Source organism: Chroicocephalus ridibundus, chromosome 5, assembly GCF_963924245.1.
Source record: "Chroicocephalus ridibundus chromosome 5, bChrRid1.1, whole genome shotgun sequence".
Lineage (NCBI taxonomy): Eukaryota > Metazoa > Chordata > Aves > Charadriiformes > Laridae > Chroicocephalus > Chroicocephalus ridibundus.
The window spans coordinates 22038445-22058900 of NC_086288.1; positions in this window are offsets into that span (position 1 = coordinate 22038445).

Here is a 20456-nt window from a genome sequence, read left to right on the forward strand (position 1 = left end):
TTTTCAGAACGAGACTGTGATCCAACTTTTTAATTTTGGGTATTTCAATGTTCATTCTTATCCTAAAGCTATTACTACAGCAGCCCAAGGTGGGATTTCAGCTAGGCTTGTCAATCAGGCTACTTGTACGGACTATGGAGAGAGACATTTACCTGCAGAGGCAGAACCATACCATTCTGTGTAAAGCAGATGGGAAGTACCATTTGGGGATATCTATGGTACTTCCTTAAGTGCCTATAGTTAATTGAAAAGACTCAATTTTCTTGTCAGACATTCTCTTCCCAGCATGCTTCTTCACGAAAAACTAAACTGTTGCTCCTTCACAGGTTGAGATTTACACGTTTCCTTTTCCAATCCATTGGCATGAAAGTGTTTAATGGTGGTACTCCTCCAAGCTCAAAGTGCTATTTCACAAGGAAAGGCAACTGCTCCATGCTTTCTGACAGAAAAGCTCCTAACAGTCCTCCACCAGAAAGTGGACTGAAGAAATACCCACTCACAAAATCTAGTAATTAATTCCTTAGGCTCAGCAGTTTCTGTGGCTCCAGGAGAGTGAATGTTTCCAGTAGAACTCTTTGAGTTAGGCAGTCCATCCACAAATATTTACTAAAGAGGTGTGAGCTGGCACTGGTGTTTCATAGTCAGTCTCTATCCAGATGGTTTTGCTTCAGTCACTGGAGCATGACTGTTGAATTTCTCTTAATTTGCAGCAGCTAGGGCTAAGCTAGGGCAACATAAGCTTCCTGCTCATTCTTTCATCCAGGCTATCAATCCTTGGTCTCACAGCCTGGGCTCAACTATTCCTTTTTCATCACCTTCCCAGCCAAGAGCTTCCTCTTCTGATGGTCTCTCAGGGCTGAGTGAAATTCATCTGGAGTGAGGGAGAAAAAGTATGGGCGTCTAAACACAAGCAGCTCAATCACTCCACTGTCATCCATAATAGATTATGGCAGTGTGATGCCACTGAAATACTGCAGCATAAGCTGCCTAGCTCTGCCCTGTTATCTTGTCTGTACAGTTTGACTGACTGAAGCATTGTCCAGCAACCCTTTTTGGCCATCAAATCAGGCCCTCTGCAGTTTCAGACAGTATTTGATATGCCTAAACTACATTTTTTAGACTTGCCTTCCAAAAAAAGGCAAAAAAACTGACTGTTTCCTTTCAGTGGAAACTGAGATGAAGAGAGACATGTAATCTCAGGAACTGAAAGGCTTTTGAAGGCCCTATAGTCTACCTTAATCCACCTCTGCAGATCATTATCTCTTTTCATGAGTTCATAATCAACAATCACTATTCCTTTAAAAAACTGAGATCCTTTGAAGATAACAATGTCAAAGTAACCTTTATCAACCTAATCTGCATCAAATGCTTACTAAATACCAATAATTTACAAAGCAGAAAAAGCATACTGTACTGTTCCACATCAAATATTTTATAGAAAGACAGTGTATTACCTATTACACCAGCAGTTAGTAAAAAAAAACCATGGAAGTACCTGATGGGCTGTTGACTATCCTGGTATTCTTGTCAATTGGACAGAGATCTGCACGGTGGTGAAAAATGAAAGGTAATCAAACTGCCAACCACAAACAAATTTTGCCAGGTTATCTCACTATTGGTGATCAAGCTGCTAATATAACATGGCGCTTTAGTTCATTAGCAGCGAATATGATACTAATAAGTACCTCAGGCAATTAAAACAAGTGCTGTATTTTGTTAGGTTGCTTGCAATAGGCACTTTGAACAACCTGGTAAGCATCTATTTCATGCAGTCCACATGGTAGTGGCAATGACCCCAGAATGAAAACTGGCTAAATTTTTGGTGCTTGTCATTTTGTTGGCTACAAAATCCTGTCAGGTCTGTGTAAAAATCTGCTGAACACAAAAAAAAAAGGTAGGTGGGCGTTGATAAGAATGGCTTGAAAGCCTGTTAATCTAAAATCCAGATGTTTTTTATTAAAGAATTTAAAAGTATTCTCAAAGCCAACACCAGCTGCAGGTGCTGCTATGCCATAATTGTCTAGATGCTATGGTAACAGACACTGAAAAACGCCGAGACAGATAATTTTACATCACTTTTCTTCCTTTGACCATTACATTCAATTCTGATTCATATGCACCTACCAGCTGATGGTTTAGATTCAAGCTCCAACGAATTTAAAATCTGAAAAAAATCATAGTTAACACATCTGTACTTCACTCAGTTAATACAGAATTGCATGCATTGGATCTCACCAGTTATCATCCCCTTGTCCTCTAATCCAAACACCACTTTTTACAGCTTCAAAGAATCCTCATGAAAAATTTTGATAACTAAGTGTGAAAGAAGACATGATTCTGAGATTAAGCCAAGCGGGTCTTGGAGACCTAGGAACTGTCCTGTCACTGTTCTACTACCAAAAAATATATAAATAAATAAATAAATTTCAAAAGTTAAAAAACCACCCAAAACTTTGCACATGTTCTTCCCTACGTACTCTGGTAGTATCATACAAATATCAAAGATACAAATATCTTGTGTGGCAAGGTAAGGGTTATACATATCTTATTTTGTATGAGGCAAATTACAGGTCAAATAATCCTCTAGCACCCTGCCTTATAGACTCTGACACTAAGCCCATTATCCCTTTAACTTCACTCTACCTCTTGGGAGTAAAGAAAGGCACTGTTAATTCAGTGTTAACCAGATGAGAGCAACGAGGCTGGCTGGCATCTGAGCTCAAACAGGACCGAACAAACCTATCAGCAATGCGGTTAGGTGGCAGCTACAATTTAAATTAGATGAATGCGAAGTGATATGGAGTGAGAGAAAGAGCCTACGTATCTTTCACTCGTTGCTGGGATCTAAATTACCTAGACATTAAAATTACCTAGAGTATTTCAGGAACAGGATCTAGCATTCATTGTTAGCAGGCTAACGTGCTGCTGAGAGTTTAGAACAGGGAAATGATTGGACAAAATAATAAAATTGGCAAGGATTGCTAAAGAAAATATTGGAGCAGGGCTAGGATTTTATAGTTTGGTGATACATTTTTTTACCCCTTGATACTGTACACAGGGTAGTCTGTCTCAGCTCAAAGCTCCGGTGTACCTCAGACAGTAAAGTTTTACATGGACAGGGGATAAGAAAGTGGAAGAGAGATTAAATATTGAGAACAATTAAAATGACCAAGGCTATATAGTTTAGAAGGCAAGAGTTTAAGAAGGACCACCTAAAATAATGGATGGTTTAGGGAAAAGAGATCTAGTACTCCTCCACAGACAGTCCCAGCCCCGTAACACAATTACAAGAGAAAAGTTGATGAAATTGGCAGGCAGAAAATGTGAAATGAACAGAAGGGAAAGTGTCTTAAAGTAGCACATTATCAGCCCATGGAATTCAATGCCACAGGAAGTCATTGAAGAAAAGAGTTTAACAGGATTTTAAGAGGGTTGAGTTATTTATACTGACAAGTAAAAATTTTGTGCTTACGTGAAGTTAGGTCAAAAATGTAAGGGACTTTAACCCTTCACGGGGAAGAAAGCTATGGGTAGAAGCTTGCAGAGAGGCATCCGGATGCTTGAAGCCAAGGGGAATTTTTCCTTCCTTTGAACTTCAGGGATGTCAGATATCAGACTGCGTGTTAGGGCAACCTTCACATTTACAGCTCTCAGGATCTGCTGAGGAAGGAAGCAGGAAAGAAGAGGACACTCTGGCACTTTGCTCAGATTTTGAATGTAGTCAAGATAACATGTAAGATCCTTGTGAGTTCTTCCTAAAGACACCAAAGCTCTGTAGATTTCATACACATGCACCAAAACTCACTGAACACTGTGTGCTTGCCTGTAAAAGCTAGATACCTGCTAACTGGCAATCACAGAATGGTAGGGGTTGGAAGGGACCTCTGGAGATCATCTAGTCCATCCCCCCTGCCAGAGCAGGGTCACCCAGAGCAGGCTGCACAGGAACACGTCCAGGCGGGTTTTGAATGTCTCCAGAGATGGAGACCCCACCACCTCTCTGGGCAGCCTATTCCAGTGCTCAGCCACCCTCAAAGTAAAGAAGTTCCTCCTCATGTTTAGGTGGAACTTCCTATGCTCAAGTTTGTGCCCATCACCTCTTCTCCTGTTGCCAGGCACCACTGCAAAGAGCCTGGCCCCGTCCTCCTGACACGCACCCTTTAAGGATTTATAAGCATTCTTAAGATGCCCCATCAGTCATCTTTTTTCCAGACTGAAATGACCCAAGTCCCTCTTCATAAGAGACGTGTTCTAGTTCCCTAATCGTCTTCATAGCCCTGCTGTCCTTCCCTGCTGTTTCCTCAAGGTATAATCATGTACGCTCAGCTATAACACTGCTACACAGAAAATACTCTGAAGACTAGAAGCCTGGATTATTTTTTTTTAAATGATCTGCAAGAGTAGACACTTGCACACAAAAAATAATTTTGCCAGGTCATGCAACAATGCTGAGAGATTCAACAAAAGGGAGTGAAATTGTCTAAATTTCAAAATTAAAACAACACTTTCCATATTATAGGACTTTGTCCTGAACAACCAAAGCAGTATGATGTTGACTGTCTTAGTAAACCACTCTTTTTCAGCACCTTTCATCTGGGCCTTCAGAAGGAGCCCGCAGATATCCTTTAAAATAGGTAGGTAACTCTGCTAGCACATTGGTCTTGACAACCAGATCTTGAAATGTTCAACCGGGCTTCACATTGTCCAAACAACCCCATGCAAAGCTACAGGCTTGAGGAAGAGTGGCTGGAGAGCTACCTCGCAGAAAAGGACCTGGGGGTGTTCATCAACTGCCAGCTGAATATGAGCCAGCAGTGTGCCCAGGTGGCCAAGAAGGCCAAAAGCATCCTGGCCTGTGTCCGAAATAGTGTGGTGAGAAGGACTAGGGAAGTCATCGTCCCCCTGTACTCGCCACTGGGAGGCCCCACCTCGAGTACTGTGTCCAGTTTTGGGTCCCTCACTACAAGAAAGACAGTGGGGTGCTGAAGTGAGTACAGAGAAGGGCAACAAAGCTGGTGAGGGGTCTGGAAAACAAGTCTTATGAGGAGCGGCTGAGGGAGCTGGGGTTGTTTAGCCTGGAGAAAAGGAGGCTGAGGGGAGACCTTATTGTTCTCTACAAGTACCTGAAAGGAGGTTGTAAAGAGGTCGGGTTGGTCTCTTCTCCCAAGTAACAAGTGACAGGACAAGAGGAAACGGCCTTAAGTTGCACAGGGGAGATTTAGACTGGATATTAGGAAAAATTTCTACGCCGAAAGGGTTATCAAGCTTTGGAACAGGCTGCTCAGGGAAGTGGTAGAATCGTCATCCCTGGAGGTATTTAAAAGCTGGGTAGATATGGTGCTTAGCAACATGGTTTAGTGATGTTTTTGTCAGTGTTAGGTTGATGGTTGGACTAGATGATCTGAAAGGTCCTTTCCAACCTAGACGATTCTATGATTCTATGAAACCAGAGCTAGAGTTTAAGAAGAGAAAAAAAGCCAAAAACCTAACAGGAAGTGTAGATCACTAAACAAAAATCTGCAAATGCAATCAAACTTTTGTTGAGTAGAAGAGATACTCATCCCTGCTCCAGCCATTTTAGTTCATCTAAAAGAACAAGACAGTTCTAAAAGGCTCCAACAATTATCAAAACTATACATAAGAGCAGTAAAGCTGCCCTCTCCCTTGCAGCATCTGGAAGGAAGATATCATAAGACAAATGATTTCCTAAGCATTTCATTAAAATTTTAAACTTTCTGTAGAAAATTACTAGCTTTGAGAAAAATTACAAGAAAAAGCAACTCCACATACACCCCTGTCAGTGAAAAGACATGGCCTATATCCTATTGTTTAGCCTATTTGAGTGGGTTGTGGGAAGTTCAAAGCACTACTCTTCTGAGGTTTCTTCTTTATCTCAGGGAGGTGGCCTTATCAGAGCCCACAGAGATATGTTTGCTTCCCTGGTGGTTCAGTCAATCCATACATCAAGGGGAAAAGGACCAGTTGGCAAGAGTGCTTATGTAGCTTGATGGTTCAGGTACATTTTTCATAGGACTCACATTAAATGATGGATGTGTCCCATATGACCACAGGTCTGATGGGTATTTTGAACTGTACTTTCAAAATTTTGTGAAAAACATGGGAGAGTTTAGATCTTGTTTTGTCAAAATGTAAAGACTGTTGCTTTGTCCACTCTTAAAATGGAGGCAATGATATTGTGACAGCTGCAATGTTTTTAAATATGAGATGGCACTTTTCCTATGCCCTTCTGTGGTGCGATGCTCCTGACCTCAGGTATGGCATGGGACAATGGAAAACGCTTAAATAATATACTTGCACTGCTTGCATAGCTGCATGGACCAACTCCTACAAAGAAACCCGTGATCAGTCACATATAACTATTTGCAGATCACCAACACTTTTGAGACACGTCCAGCTTTGTATGTAAAGGACATACCTATGTCAACCTGCCAGTCATAGATTTGACAGAGAAGATGCAATCCCATAAATAAAGCACCCCAATGCTAACTTGTGGTAGCTCTCGTTGGCTGGTCCAGGGATGCTGTCCAGCGAAGGAGACATCCTTACATCATGACAGAGAATATGGGAGGTCAACAATTTCCCTGACTGTTGCTCATTAGCAGGTAAGATTAATCGTTAATAGGGTTGTATCTTGCCTACTTGGCAAGTAAGCTTTCCCCTTTTCCTTTTCACTCATGCTTAGATTGTTGTGCTCTATTCAGGCTTACTTATACTGATTGATTGTCAATTTACATTATTATAATAAGGTCGGTCATCTTTAGTCCATTGCCGTTTTATCATCCAATATCCAAAGAATGCTTTTTTGTGTGACATCTTCCCAATCTTCACAGGGTATCTTTACAGGGAAAGTCAGTTGCAGTCCCACTCCCAGGGTGTTTGTTGTCTTGGCAAAACCTAACTGCCCACATGACAGGCAGGCTGAAGGAAAGGAACCCGGCAGAAAGCAGTTCTCTGTCCTTCTAAGCTGAAAACTGAGCCTTATGTCAACTACCTGCAATACGGGCAAAGACCATGACAGAGCGTACGTGCTTAGTGCCCCCTCACAGCAGGGAAGGGGACCCACTGTCCACTAGGAAGGAAAATGTCTGCGGGGCATTTCAATGTGGATAGTGATGTAAGAGGAAAATTAACTAAGCAGGCAAGAAACATCTGGATGTGGATCTTTCCTATGCCACTGCATGTCACGCAGGATGGATATGAGACACTGTCATAGTAAATCACCCTGTTTCAGTGTCTTTCAGCTGAGGCCACAAGATTTAAACTGCAAGTTAGAAGGCCTGCATAGATGACTTGCTTGGCAAGCTGCTTCTTGCCTTTTGTTACTGGGTTTATTTTTATAAGATCTGTTTCACTTGATATTCCTCCTAGTATATCAGGTTTCCAAAAGTTAAATGTAACACGTTAGCGCAGATTTTAAAACACATTTGCAAGGTGAATGCTAACCCATTTCAGATTCCTGAGGTGATAAACTTTGTGAATCAATACAAGCTTGGTTGCCTGTGTGGCTTTGCTTTATGGAAACACAATAGTATATCCATAATCATAAGCCTATACCTGATTTAAAAAAGGAAAAAAAATCAAAGAAGGGAAAATAGATGGTGTGGGTGGCAACATGCTACTCTTCTATTGAAATTGTTTCCAAATTGTTGAAATGGCAAAGTATTGTCTCATCTTGTCACATTATTTGTATCACACCTGATGCTTAGCCTATTTTAATGTAGTTTTATTCAGGGTTCTATATTGTTTAGCTTTCGCAAATCAACAGTTATTAGAAAAGGAAAATCAAACTATTGCACACTGTCTCACATTCCATTAATCCAGCTGAAGCCACAGCAAACAGATGCACAGCATGTTATTATACAATTCAAATCATACTTATTTGAATGGAACACTTTCAACAAGAAAGCATTCATAATATCACAACATTGTTGCTGCTATAAGGAAAGGAACTTACTGAAATGCAATGTATTTTTTTTTAAACCAGCTTCAAATAGGTACATAACCCAGTTTAGAAATCCTCCTAGGCAATGTGGCTTACACCATTAGCTGCCTAAATGCCTTTGCACTGTGTTGTTCTGATTCTCAAGAGGTGTCCAATTCCCAATGACATCACTAGGACCAAGGTTCCTATGTAACTGTGAAGGTTCAGGTTTCTGATAGTATAACAATAATACTTTCAGGCCCAAGAGACGTACTTACTACATACACCCTTGTAAAAAAATCTTTGCTCTACCATATCTGCTGCATCTCACAATGGCTTTTGTATTTCCCATACTTGCTCTTAACTTAGGTGTAGATTTAACTCCCGGTGAAATCAGGAAAGCCTAAACTCATACCTAAGGTTAAACACAAGCTAATCTATTCTGAATGAGGAGGGAGCACTGAGTTATGGCATGACAGGGGGATAACTACCCAGCGTGGACTTTGTGGTTTTTCATTTGGGTTTCTAAATTGCTTGGTGCATTGTCAAAGCGTCCCTTTAAGAGCTTTGGAGAATCGTATTTCCCTCTTTTTCAAGAGATTGCTTTGATCAGTTCCTGCGGAGTCCCTCTAACTAAATTCGTGCCTCATTTTAATAAATTTGACATAATAATGTTCTGCAGCTGCACGTAGAAGCCACGGATAAACAGAGCACTGAATTAACAGGCCTCTGAAAACTTCCCAACTAAAATTCTTGACAGATTTTCTCAGTTACAAAAAAAGGTAAAATAAAACACAAAACCCTAATAAAATATCCATCAGTGCTTTATCATGCATTTACAATACAGACACAAACAGGTTTTGTTTTTTCAATCATTCTGACTTTCTCAAAGACATTTCATTGATATTTGACCCTTCTGATGCATATTTAAAGGCACAAATTACCAAGACTTGGGACATTTCTAAATGACAGGGGAACAGCCCGATTAATGCTCATCTTCACACCTACTTGCCAACTACTCAGATACAGAAAAAGGATTTTGGCATGTTAAACAATTAGAGTACACCTTCAGTCAAGATACGAGCCTGTGCCAAGATTGAGGTTCCGACTTGAGCAATACTCTTATATTTAAATATCTTCTTTTATATCATTTGAAAGATTATAGTTCTGACCTGAACCCATCCACTGCCTTTTGTATGTTGCTGAAGATTTCCCAAACTCCTTGCCAGTAATGCCTGATTTCTATGTCTGAGGTCCTTCAGGGTGGTAAGTGCTGTGGTAGATCCGTATTATAGTAAGAAATTAATTTTTCTTCAATTTGGTTAAGGAATTGTGTGAGGAATTACTGTTTTCCCATGAAAAAAAATAGTTTATCAGTTAAATAGAAACTTGCACTAATTACATTTTTAATCAAAATTCATCAGGTTTATGGTAAAAGCTTCATATGTTTCAATTGTAATTGGCTCCGAAAACAAAATAAATTGCTTTCGTTTAAGACTTTTGTAGAGGAAAAACATTACTTCCTAGCCATTTCTAAATTTGCTCCTGATACAATAAGGGAAGTACAAAAGAAATAAAAGCCAAGAGAATACAAAAATCAGCCATTAATAACGCACACGCAATTGCCCCACTGGAAGGAGGAATAACCTAAAAGATGCATGTCAGATTACCTTAGGCACAAACTTGCCAGATATCACAACGACGGGTGTAACATACAAGCCTGTGTAAGAGACTTTGCCACCCTTGCCGACAGTTGCAGTACTTTAATGCAATGTGCTAAATGAAATTTTATGCCCAGAAGATTCAGTTAACTTCTGAGCAATGTGGTCTCAGCAATATTTAAAACTCGCTCTGAAAGTCTCCAGCTGGCAGCTATTTTCCCCTCACCAAATGTATTTCTCTTTTCCACATTTCAGGTCAATTTTCACTTGCCCCTCTACTGTGGTGGGTCGCAGCATGCGAATCTCTCTCCTTTCCTGATCTTCGTCTCCTACACCTCCTCCAGTTTTAGACAAACACGAGCAGCTACCCACTGGCAGCCTTCTCTCCCTTTCCTCTGGCAGAGAACTCCTGCTTTTTTTTTTCCCAGGTATTGCTTGAGTTCAGGAGCCTATGCACTGCACTGTAAAACAGATGTAGGACAATGCCTGAGGCATATAATATGGAGGTATCACGTGTTTTTACGCAGTCAGTCCTACTGTTGTTGTTGCTCCCCTAATGTGTAGTTTCGTTCATATCTACTTTGTTCATCTGTATGGTATTTGTTGTTGTACTCTTCTGCTACATAATAAGAGGTTATGGGGGCACTATGATAACAATTCTCTATATTTCCATGCATATAAAATCGCAATTTTCTTCCGCTGTTCAGAGAGGAAAATTTGTCCCCTACCAGGTCTGGGGACGAATGTTTACCAGCCCCCATAATCCATGCCTACCTATCCTGGCAAGGTCAATTTATGTCTTTATCCTGCAAAAGTAGGTAAACAGTGATTTGGGATCTGCCAGATCAGGGTTCAAAATATGACATCCTAGCCTCTTTGCATAGATATTAAACTTCTTATGAGATAATAGCTAAGAATGGGGATTTGTCTTAGTGTTCTTGCTCAAAGGCTTGATTGCAGCAACTGTTCAGCAACTCAGCAACTGATGTGTGCCAGAGTTGCCTTTGTTTTCCGCCAAGCAGAATTCACTGTTGCATTCACTTGTTCATCAGGATATCCGGAAGCTCCATGTACAGCTTGAGCATATTTGTTCTCTTTGGGCTGGTATATGCTAGGTAAGCATGCAACATTTGTGATGACAGTAGCATTGTGCCTTTAAAATTCCTCTTTAGTTTTCCATTTTCAAAGGAAATGGATTCATTCAAATAAATGGATTATCACAGCCCTTATAAAAGGCTGCGATTTTCAGAAGCACCTAGTTTTGGCCTACATCACCTGTCTGAATTCCAAGGGGAGTCTTCTATTGACATCAGTGCCAGCAGAGTCAGGACAATGATGAATGCTTTGAGAGACACCACATACACACACCTTTATTCAAATGTATTGTGTAACGTTAAACTGAAGGTGCACATATCAGAAGCACTCAGCACCCACAACAGGGAGCAGCTTCTTTAAAAATACAGCCCTTGTCTACAGAAATCAATTATCAGTAATAATAATTGTTAGTACTACTGGAGTGTCTAGATGTTCTTTCCAACACCAAGTCCTATACAATAGGCTCTGCCTGAGCCCCTGTTAAAGATAAGATAAATCTCCTAGGTTCAGTGGCTCAGAATTGGACCCAGAGAAAGAGACAGTCTGTGACTCAAAAAGCTTATCTTCTAAATAAACAAGACAGACAAAGCCCGGCTGAAAACAAATCCATCAAACTTGCAGAGACGCTCAACACTTGCTGGCTTCTGTTCACTGAGCCATGCTAAAACAGGGCTCTGATGCGACTACCTGAGTAACTGAAGAAAGATGTAAGCACAGGGCAGTGTATGTATATGAATCCTTGGTCACTGTTTTTGTGTGCAGAGGTCCAGAAATATTGCATGTCTTTGTCGTGGGCATATGAGGATAGGACTCTGCACCCATCACAAGCCATTAAAAGTAATGTGCTGGGTATTCCGAGATTCACTGACCACTTTTATTAGAATGCTTTTATTTCTTAATTAATATTTTTATTCAAATCCTAGCCGAGTAAATTTTCTTCATCAGCGGCTACATACAGAACATGCCACATTTGAACTTCTAAATGAAACTAGTCTGGCTGATGAAAGCCCCTCTGAACAACAGTCTCAGAGCAAGAAAACAACTGCGATTCTCCCCATACACAGAGATGTTCAGCCTTTTCAAACCTTAATAAGAAAACTCTCTCTAAGCTTTCACCTCCTCTCCCTCTCCTCCTTCAATTTTTAAAAAATTTCTGAGTAAAGAAAGATACTAAAATAAAAGTCTGAGTGTACACTAAAAGAGGGGAAAAAAAACCCACAACAAACTCTGGCACCAGGGAATTTCTCAGCAGAGAGATTTGCTAGGAAAATCTAAACACAGAGAAACCAGTTTCTGGTTATTTTCCCCATCTGAAGGATAACACACTTGCACTTTCACGTTCCTCATTGGCCTCAGGTGGAACAGTTTCACTTCTGGTCAAACTCCAGAAATGTGCTTGAGCTCTCCTTTTCTCAAAGGAAATTTAGAAATATCTCCACTATCACTTTCATTCAGTAGCAGGATGAGTGGTGGCAGGGGAAGAGAGCATTGGCCAGAAGTTCTGGCTTGGTACCGGTCTCTGTGAATAGCTCTTGGTACATCTAGTGACCCTCCCTTTCCTGTCACCCTTCTGCTGGCAACAGAGGGAAAGCAGGTCCCCTGAAGGACAGTTCAGGGCTGCTGAGGTGTGAACTTGGTCTGAACTGCCCTTTCCAGGAGCCTCCATCTCTCTCCACCAACCACAGACAGGCACTGTCGACTAGTAGTCTCTGTGAATATATTGATCTCCCCACAGGAGTCCACAGTCAAGACCCTCAGGGAACCCTGGGCTAGTTGGATCACTGGTGTGACCCCTTAGCGCGGTTTTTATGTCCTACATCCTCACCTCTTTACCAGGTGCCTCTATGGCATATCCCACATTACTGAGGGAATACAACCAATGCGAGGGAACTACAACAAGAGGAAAGCAGCAGATACTGGCATCACACTGCTCTTTCCAGCCCTGTCTTGAGGCCCCTACATTGTACCAGATCAAATCAAGCTCTCCCTTGGGAGAAACAGTCATTAATTTGATGACACTCACACACAAAAGTTCTGGAATCCTAAACAACTCCCCCAGTGCCTCCCCCACAAGCTGAATAATAACCATCTGGTGGAGCAATTTTTAAAAGTACAGATATGCCAGAATTTGCTTGGCAAGGCTTTAATCAAATTGAAGGAGGCAAACCTGCAAACAACAGTCTCCTCCACTCCACAAGCCTGATTCACCCACAGACACCATCCCTCCTGTGCTCTGGAGGAGGCAGGTGTCCTGTGGGGAAAAAACCACCACAGTGTGCAATTGCTTTGTTAAAAATCATACTTACTGGGGAGCAGAATAAATTCCACAGTTACTTGTGTTTCTAGGCATTTCTCAGCTCCCAATTCTTGATTCTGAAAACTTCTTCTACATGTTTGGGTTTTGTTTTTTTTTTGTGTGTGTGTAACTGTAATTGCCAAAAACTCCCCCAGTTTTATTTCAGTTTTGTTTTTCTGTAGCGTATTTGCATTTCAAATTTTTATCCAGTGAAGTGAGTTTCTAGGTGAATATCAACTATTCAGATTTGTAATAGGGATGTTTACATACAAAGTCTTTCTTTGAAAGAGTTTCTTTCACTGTCCCATGTAAAAAAGAATCACTTTTAACCAGTTTGGATCAAGCTCTAGCAGCTGGAAAAGGTGCAGAGGCTCAACAAAATCTACACTGACATCAAGACCTTATGCTTTAGCCTTTGAACAGCTCACACGTAGAGTATTCTGACTTCTTCCCCGGTACTAAGTCCTCTATAGGGAGTATTATAGAGTCATAGTTGCAAAGATGCTCATATGCTCCCAAACCAACTTTGAGAAAGAGAATTATAGCATACTTTGGAGTTACTGAGCCCTCCAGAACTGCTCTGAGGCTCACATGGGTAAGTATCTGTATTTTTTTCTGCTATTGCTTGGTGTTGAGCTGGAACGGGAATACTGTGTTCCTTTAGCTGAATGGGCATGGTCTGTTTTTATGCTGTAATGTCAATGCTGCTAGACTCCTGCCTAGGAACTGGATCCACCCCGGAACTGGAGCTGTCCCGCACTTGGGGAAAGGCATGAGGGTTCATCCACACCACGAACAAAACTCCTTTAGCGTGGCCCAGGGTTTATAGCAATTATCGATCTTCAGTTCAGGTCCTCCCTTTCCAGTCAGTATTTACATTACTGCTGCCGAATGATAGGAAGGGAGCTAGATGAAACCAGTGGCTCCTCTTCAGTAATTGGCAGCATTCAACAAATAAAAGTGTTAGAGAAGTTGTTGTGCTTGGCTGAAGTGTCAAGCTCCCGCCATCTCTTTATCTTGATGATCAATTTGCCACAGTTTACATTTTGAGGATTTTAATCTCTTCCCTACACAAGGGAACCAATATTTCATTTAAGAGAGAGGCCCTTCCTCAACACCCCTCCCACAGCAAGGCGTTGATTTCAATACCACATGTCAGAATTAATCAATCTGGTTTTATTTCAAGGTCAGCTAAAGGAATTTTATTGCATTTGAGTAGAGAATTAATGTTACAGAGCAGTAATAAAATATCCACCCAAAGCAAAAATGCTTTGTCCTCTGGAGTTAATGGAGAGCCTCCAGCAACCTGTGACAGATTTTGCTAATGTTATGCCTAAATTTAAAAGAATGTAGAAATAATTTGACACCTGAATCAGAAAATGGGTTTGCCCCCTTTCCACTTTTTTGCTCAGTTTTGGGAGATGTCTGCTCTGTGTGGGTGGATTGAAAGCCTCTCTTAATATTTAAGTTATATTAAAAGTCTACAAGTAATCTGTGAAATCTTTTCAGTAAGTCAAATGAGTTGGCTCTCATCTTGTTTCACAGAATCACAGAATGGCAGGGGTTGGAAGGGACCTCTGGAGATCATCCAGTCCAAGCCCCCTGCCAGAGCAGGATCACCTAGAGCAGGTTGCACAGGAATGCGTCCAGGCGGCTTCTGAATGTCTCCAGAGACGGAGACTCCACCACCTCTCTGGGCAGCCTGTTCCAGGGCTCTGCCACCCTCAAAGTAAAGAAGTTCCTCCTCATGTTTAAGTGCCAAGTTTGTGCCCATTACCTATTGTCCTGTTGCTGGGCACCACTGAAAAGAGCCTGGCCCCATCCTCCTGACACCCACCCTTTAAGGATTTGTAAGCATTGATAAGATTTCCCCCCAGTCATCTCTTTTCCAGACTGAAGAGACCCAAGTCCCTCAGCCTTTCTTCATAAGAGAGGTGTTCTAGTCTCCTAATCATCTTGGTAGCCCTTTGCTGCACCCTCTCCAGCAGCTCCCTGTCCTTCTTGAACCAGGGAGCCCAGAACTGGACACAGGACTCCAGGCGTGGCCTCACCAAGGCAGAGTAGAGGGGGAGGATGACCTCCCTCGACCTGCTGGCCACACTCTTCTTGATGCACCCCAGGATGCCATTGGCCTTCTTGGCCACGAGGGCACATTGCTGGCTCACGGTCATCCTGTTGTCCACCAGGACTCACAGGTCTCTTTCCACAGAGCTGCTCTCCAGCAGGTCAGCCCCCAACCTGTACTGGTGCATGGGGTCATGCCTTCCCAGGGGCAGCACCCTACACTAGTTCTTGTTGAATTTCACAAGGTTTTTCTCTGCCTAAATCTCCAGCCTGTCCAGCTCTCTCTGTATGGCGGCACAGCCTTCTGGTGTGTCAGCCACTCCTCACAGTTTTGTGTCATCAGCAAACTTGCTGAGGGTGCATTCTATCCCCTCATCCAGGTCATTGATGAATATATTGAACAGGACCCAGTACTGACCCCTGGGGAACACCACTCGTCACTGACCTCCAACTAGACTCTGTGCCCCTAATCACGACCCTCTGAGCTCTGTCTTTCAACCAGCTATCTATCCACCCCACTGTCCATTCATCTAACCCACACTTCCTAAGCTTCCCTATGAGGATGCTGTGGGAGACCATGTCAAAAGCCTTGCTCAAGTCAAGGTAGATCACATCCACTGCCCTGCCCTCAGCTATCCATCTACTCATGCCATCATAGAAGGCTATCAGGTTAGTCAGACATGATTTCCCCTTGGTGAATCCGTGTTGAGTGCTTCTGATAGCTTTCTTTTCCTCCACATGCCTTGAGATGACGCCAGAACGAGCTGTTCCATCATCTTCCCAGGGACGGAGGTGAGACTGACCAGCCTGTGGTTTCCTGGGTCCTCCTTCTTGCCCTTTTTGAAGACTGGAGTGATATTGCTTTTCTCCAGTCCTCAGGCACCTCTCCTGTTCTCCAGGACCTTTCCAAGATGATGGAGAGTGGCCCAGCAATGACTTCTGCCAGCTCCCTCAGCACTCTCAGGTGCATCCCATCAGGACCCATGGACTTGTGAATTTCCAATTGACCTAATTATCTCTCACTTGATCCTCCTCAACCAATGGGGAGTCTTCCTCTTTCCCTGTTACTTTCTCCAAAGTCTGGGACTCCTGAGATCTGGGCCGAGCAGTAAAGACTGAAGCAAAGAAGGCTTTCAGGAACTCTGCCTTCTCCACATCCTCCATCACCATGGCTCCTGTTTCATTCGACAGTGGGCCCACATTTTCTAAAATTTTCCTTTTGCCTCCGATATACTTGAAGAAGCCCTTCCTGTTGAGCTTGACATCCCTTACCAGGTTTAATTCCAAGGAGGCCTTGGCTTTACTCGTTTCATCCCTGTGTGCTCTGGTGGCATTCTTGTAATCTTCTCAAGTGGTCAGTTCCTTCTTTTACATACTGCAAACTTCCTTCTTCCACTTGAGCTTTTTCAGAAGCTCCCTGCTCAACCACGCAGGTCTCCTGCATCCCTTGGCCGATTTCTTGCTCTTAGGGATGCACTGATCCTGAGCTTGGAAAAAGTGGTGTTTGAATACCAACCAGCTCTCTTGAGCCACCCTGCCTTCTAGAGCCCTAGCCTACTGGATCTTCCCAAGCAGTTTCTTGAAGAGGTCAGAGTTATCCCTCCTGAAGTCCAAGGTTGTAATTTTACTTCTTGTTTTGTGAATACCGACCACAATCCTGAACTCTATCTTCTCATGATCACTGCAGCCAAGGCTGCCCCCAACCTTTATGTCCTTCACCAGTCCCTCTGTGTTTGTCAGTACCAGGTCCAGGAGTGCTCCTCTCCTTGTTGGCTCCTGCACCACCTGTGTCAAAAAGTTATCATCAATACACTGGAGGAGCCTCCTGGACTGTGCATGCCTGGCTGTGTTCCCTTCCCAGCAGACCTCAGGGTGATTGGAGTCCCCCATAAGAACCAAGGCCTGCAATTGCAAGGCTACCTTCAGCTGTCTGTAGAAGGCCTCATCAGCTTCCCCATCCTGATCAGGTGGCCTGTAATAAACACCCACAAGTGTCCCTCATATTTGCCTGCCTCTTAATCCTTACCCATAATCTCTCAACCCTCTCTTCATCTGCTCCCAGGGAGAGCTTGATGCATTCCAGTTGTTCTCTCACATAAAGAGCAACTCCACCACCTCACCTCGCTGGCCTGTCTTTCCTGAAAAGGACGTAGCCATCCATGACAGCATTCCAGTCATGCGAGCTGTCCCACCATGTCTCAGTAATTGCAATGAGATCGTGGCCCTGCAACCACGCACAGATCTCCAGCTCTTCCTGCTTACTCCCCATGCTGTGTGCAATGGTGTATAAGCATTTCAGAGAGGGAGTTGTGTGTGTAGTTTTCACCTGTGAGGTGTGGTATGCCTTCTGGCTCCCAGAAATACTGGCACACTCCCCCACAAGTGCTGAGCAACTATGCCTAGGCACCTCACTGGCAAGCCCAGTACCATCCCCACCCCGCTTCGAACCTAGTTTAAAGCTCTCTCAGTGAGCCTGGATAACTCTTGTCCTAGGACCCTTTTCTCCCTGCAAGATAAGCTATTCATGCCTGTTACCAGCAGGCCTGGCATTTTGTAGATCAGACCACGGTCAAAGAACCCAAAGTCCTGCTGACAGCACCAGGCTTGGAGCCATGTATTGATCTGCTGGCTCCTCCTATTTACCCCCTCATCATTCCCCGCAACTGGGGGGGACAGAGGAGAACACAACTTGCACTCCTGATCCCTTGACCAGCCGTCCCACGGTCTTGAAATCTTTCTTCATTGCCCTTGGACTTCTTTTTGCTACCTTGTTGTTGCCTACCTGAAAGACCAAAAGCGGGTAATAATCTGAGGGCTGTACCAGGGAAGGAAGCTTCCTCTTCACGTCCTTGACCCAGGCCCCAGGGAGGCAGCAGGACCCCCCTATGTACTGGGTCCAGCCTGCATATTGGGCCTTCTGCTCCCTTCATCAGGGAGTCACCTATGGCAATGATGTGTCTTTTCTTCTTTAGTGCAGAGATTTTGATGCGGGGCAAGGTCTGACTAGACCTTGCTGACACCTCCAAGGTAGGAGAACTATCATGCTTGTCATCGTCCAGGTTCCCTTGCAGAGCACTGTATCTGTTACACAATGGCACCCGGGAAGATGGGGTGGTTGCCAGGCAGTCCCGAGTGAGGCGCCTGTTGCACCGGGCAGGAACTTCCTGCCATTGCAAGGAATGGCAGTTTCCCCTATTCAATAGCTTAAAAAAAGCTCTATTTGCACAGACAGGAACACAACACATTGAATTTATACTCCTGCAAATTGGGCTGAATTGCTGCACAAGCCCCATCCACCTTGTTCACGTATTTCTGACAGCCAAAGCAGAGAAACTTTTGTTTCAATGCCTTATCTTAACCCCAGAGAACAAAACTTCTCTCACTTTGTATTGTGTAAGTGCCACTATTTCCCAGTTCTGACTCCACAGCCACATCGGGGATGGTGCTGAATGGGAAGATTTTTCCAAGCAATAGGCCATCTGACAGAGTTATCAGGAAACTCCAAGCACATCGTTAACATTTTCTACTAGAAAAGCCTTGACAGTGTCTGTGGTCATTCATCTTTTTCCTTCACCCCACACCCAATTCATCACACCAAATACTCATTCTACTGGGCTGCTAGCTCCTGAGAAAAAACAGGGACAGCCCAGGTTGCTTCAGGAATGTTTTAAATACTTTTCTTACTTGAATGAAGAAAAGGATGTTTTGTTTGAGGAGCTAAAAAGTGAGCAAACATTCCAGGCATCCTAAAAAAAGTTACCAGGCTTTGGTTATGTAAGCTGGGAGCATTCCAGTGAAATCAAGCAAAAATCACCCTTTCTATTTAGCGTTGACATCCCTAACGGAGCGATACTCATATTTTTACAAATGTCTAATGTGACAGAAACTTTCAGGGAGAGATTTACTGGGACTGATTGCAGAACAGGGTAGGAACCTTGCATTACTAAGGTTTTTCCTACTCCTCCCCCATCATACAGCTGTATTCTCAATGTTAAGTGGAGCCAGGTGTTATTAATAGAGCATCTGCCTTGCTAAATGTAAAAGCCCCAAGTGGTTGATGGCCTTTTGCATTGTGTTCTTCATTTTTGTGTTTGCTTACTGTAAGTGGTAAGGGCAAAAACCTTGTAAATATTAAACAATTAAGGTGAAGTTAGAGTAAAAAAAAAAAAGGGGGGGGGCATTTCTTTACAAGATTTGTGTTTGTTTTTTTTTTCTTTAAATATGCTTAGAGGAAATGCTTAAGAACCGGATCCTCCATGTGACGAAGTGCTTTGGGAATTGTTTTGGATAGTGTCTCAAATTTAGCTGAAAGGATTTAGTCTAATTTTCTTATCGGTGGTAGTAGTAGTATTTCACTCTTTTGTTTTTTTCATGTTCTGCTTTAGTTTGAAGTCAGTTGTATCCTTCTCTTAGTCTCATACCAAATCAGATATTCTCCATGTAAGTAGTGCAGTAAAATACTTGAGAGGAAAGCACTTTCCTTCTAGCATTGTTATCTTTCTCCTCCTCTCATGCATATCAGTTATTCTATAGACTGAAAAGAACTTGTGTCCCTGAAAAGTTGAAGGAATTGTATATATGCCATAATATTAATCATCTTTCTAATATTATAATAACATTTGGAGAAACTCCCATAACGCTGGATCACTTATAAAGAATACTAACATAGCCATTTATAAGAGCTTTCATAAACCAGCCTTGTCCAGCCATTAACAAAAACTGAGTACTTGTGCGTGCCATGAATTTGGTCTGCTACAAAAATGTTAGTTTTCATTGACTGATAGGGTATATGATTGAAAAACGTACTTTGTCATAAGAAAACTTATCATGTGAACTAAAGCAATAAGCTTTAAGATGCTTCTCCATAGCTTTGATTTCAGCAATGCATTCAGCAGAACAAGCTCTGAGATGTGTGCTTGAACACTGTTGTGCAATTTGGTATGCTACTTCTATAGAACTTGTTTAGCATAACTTGCTTAACACTAGCTAAATTTGCTGAAGTCTTAGGCCGCAAGCTGTGAACTTTCACCTAGATATGTTGAACTTTTACCTAATTAAGTAAAAGAAGGCCCCAGAGCTGGTTCAAGTTGGAAGATAAGGAAGCTACAATTATCAGCAGAAGCTGCAACCTTAGAGAAAAGAAAAGAAATGGCCCTCCTAGGGAGAATGAAAGGACCCAATGAAGAACGATAGGACCCCAGACCCTGATATTACTATTGGTCTGAACTGTTGTGTGAGGGGTGGGAATTTGGATTGTAAGGGTATAATTGACCAGGGATTTCTTTGCTCAGGTTCTCTCTTTGGAGGCACTCAGCTTGAGCTGTAGTGCTAATAAAAGAGAACTTTATTGAAGAATTTCCTTTTTTAGCTTACAGAATCAGTGGAAACCTAGAGTTGA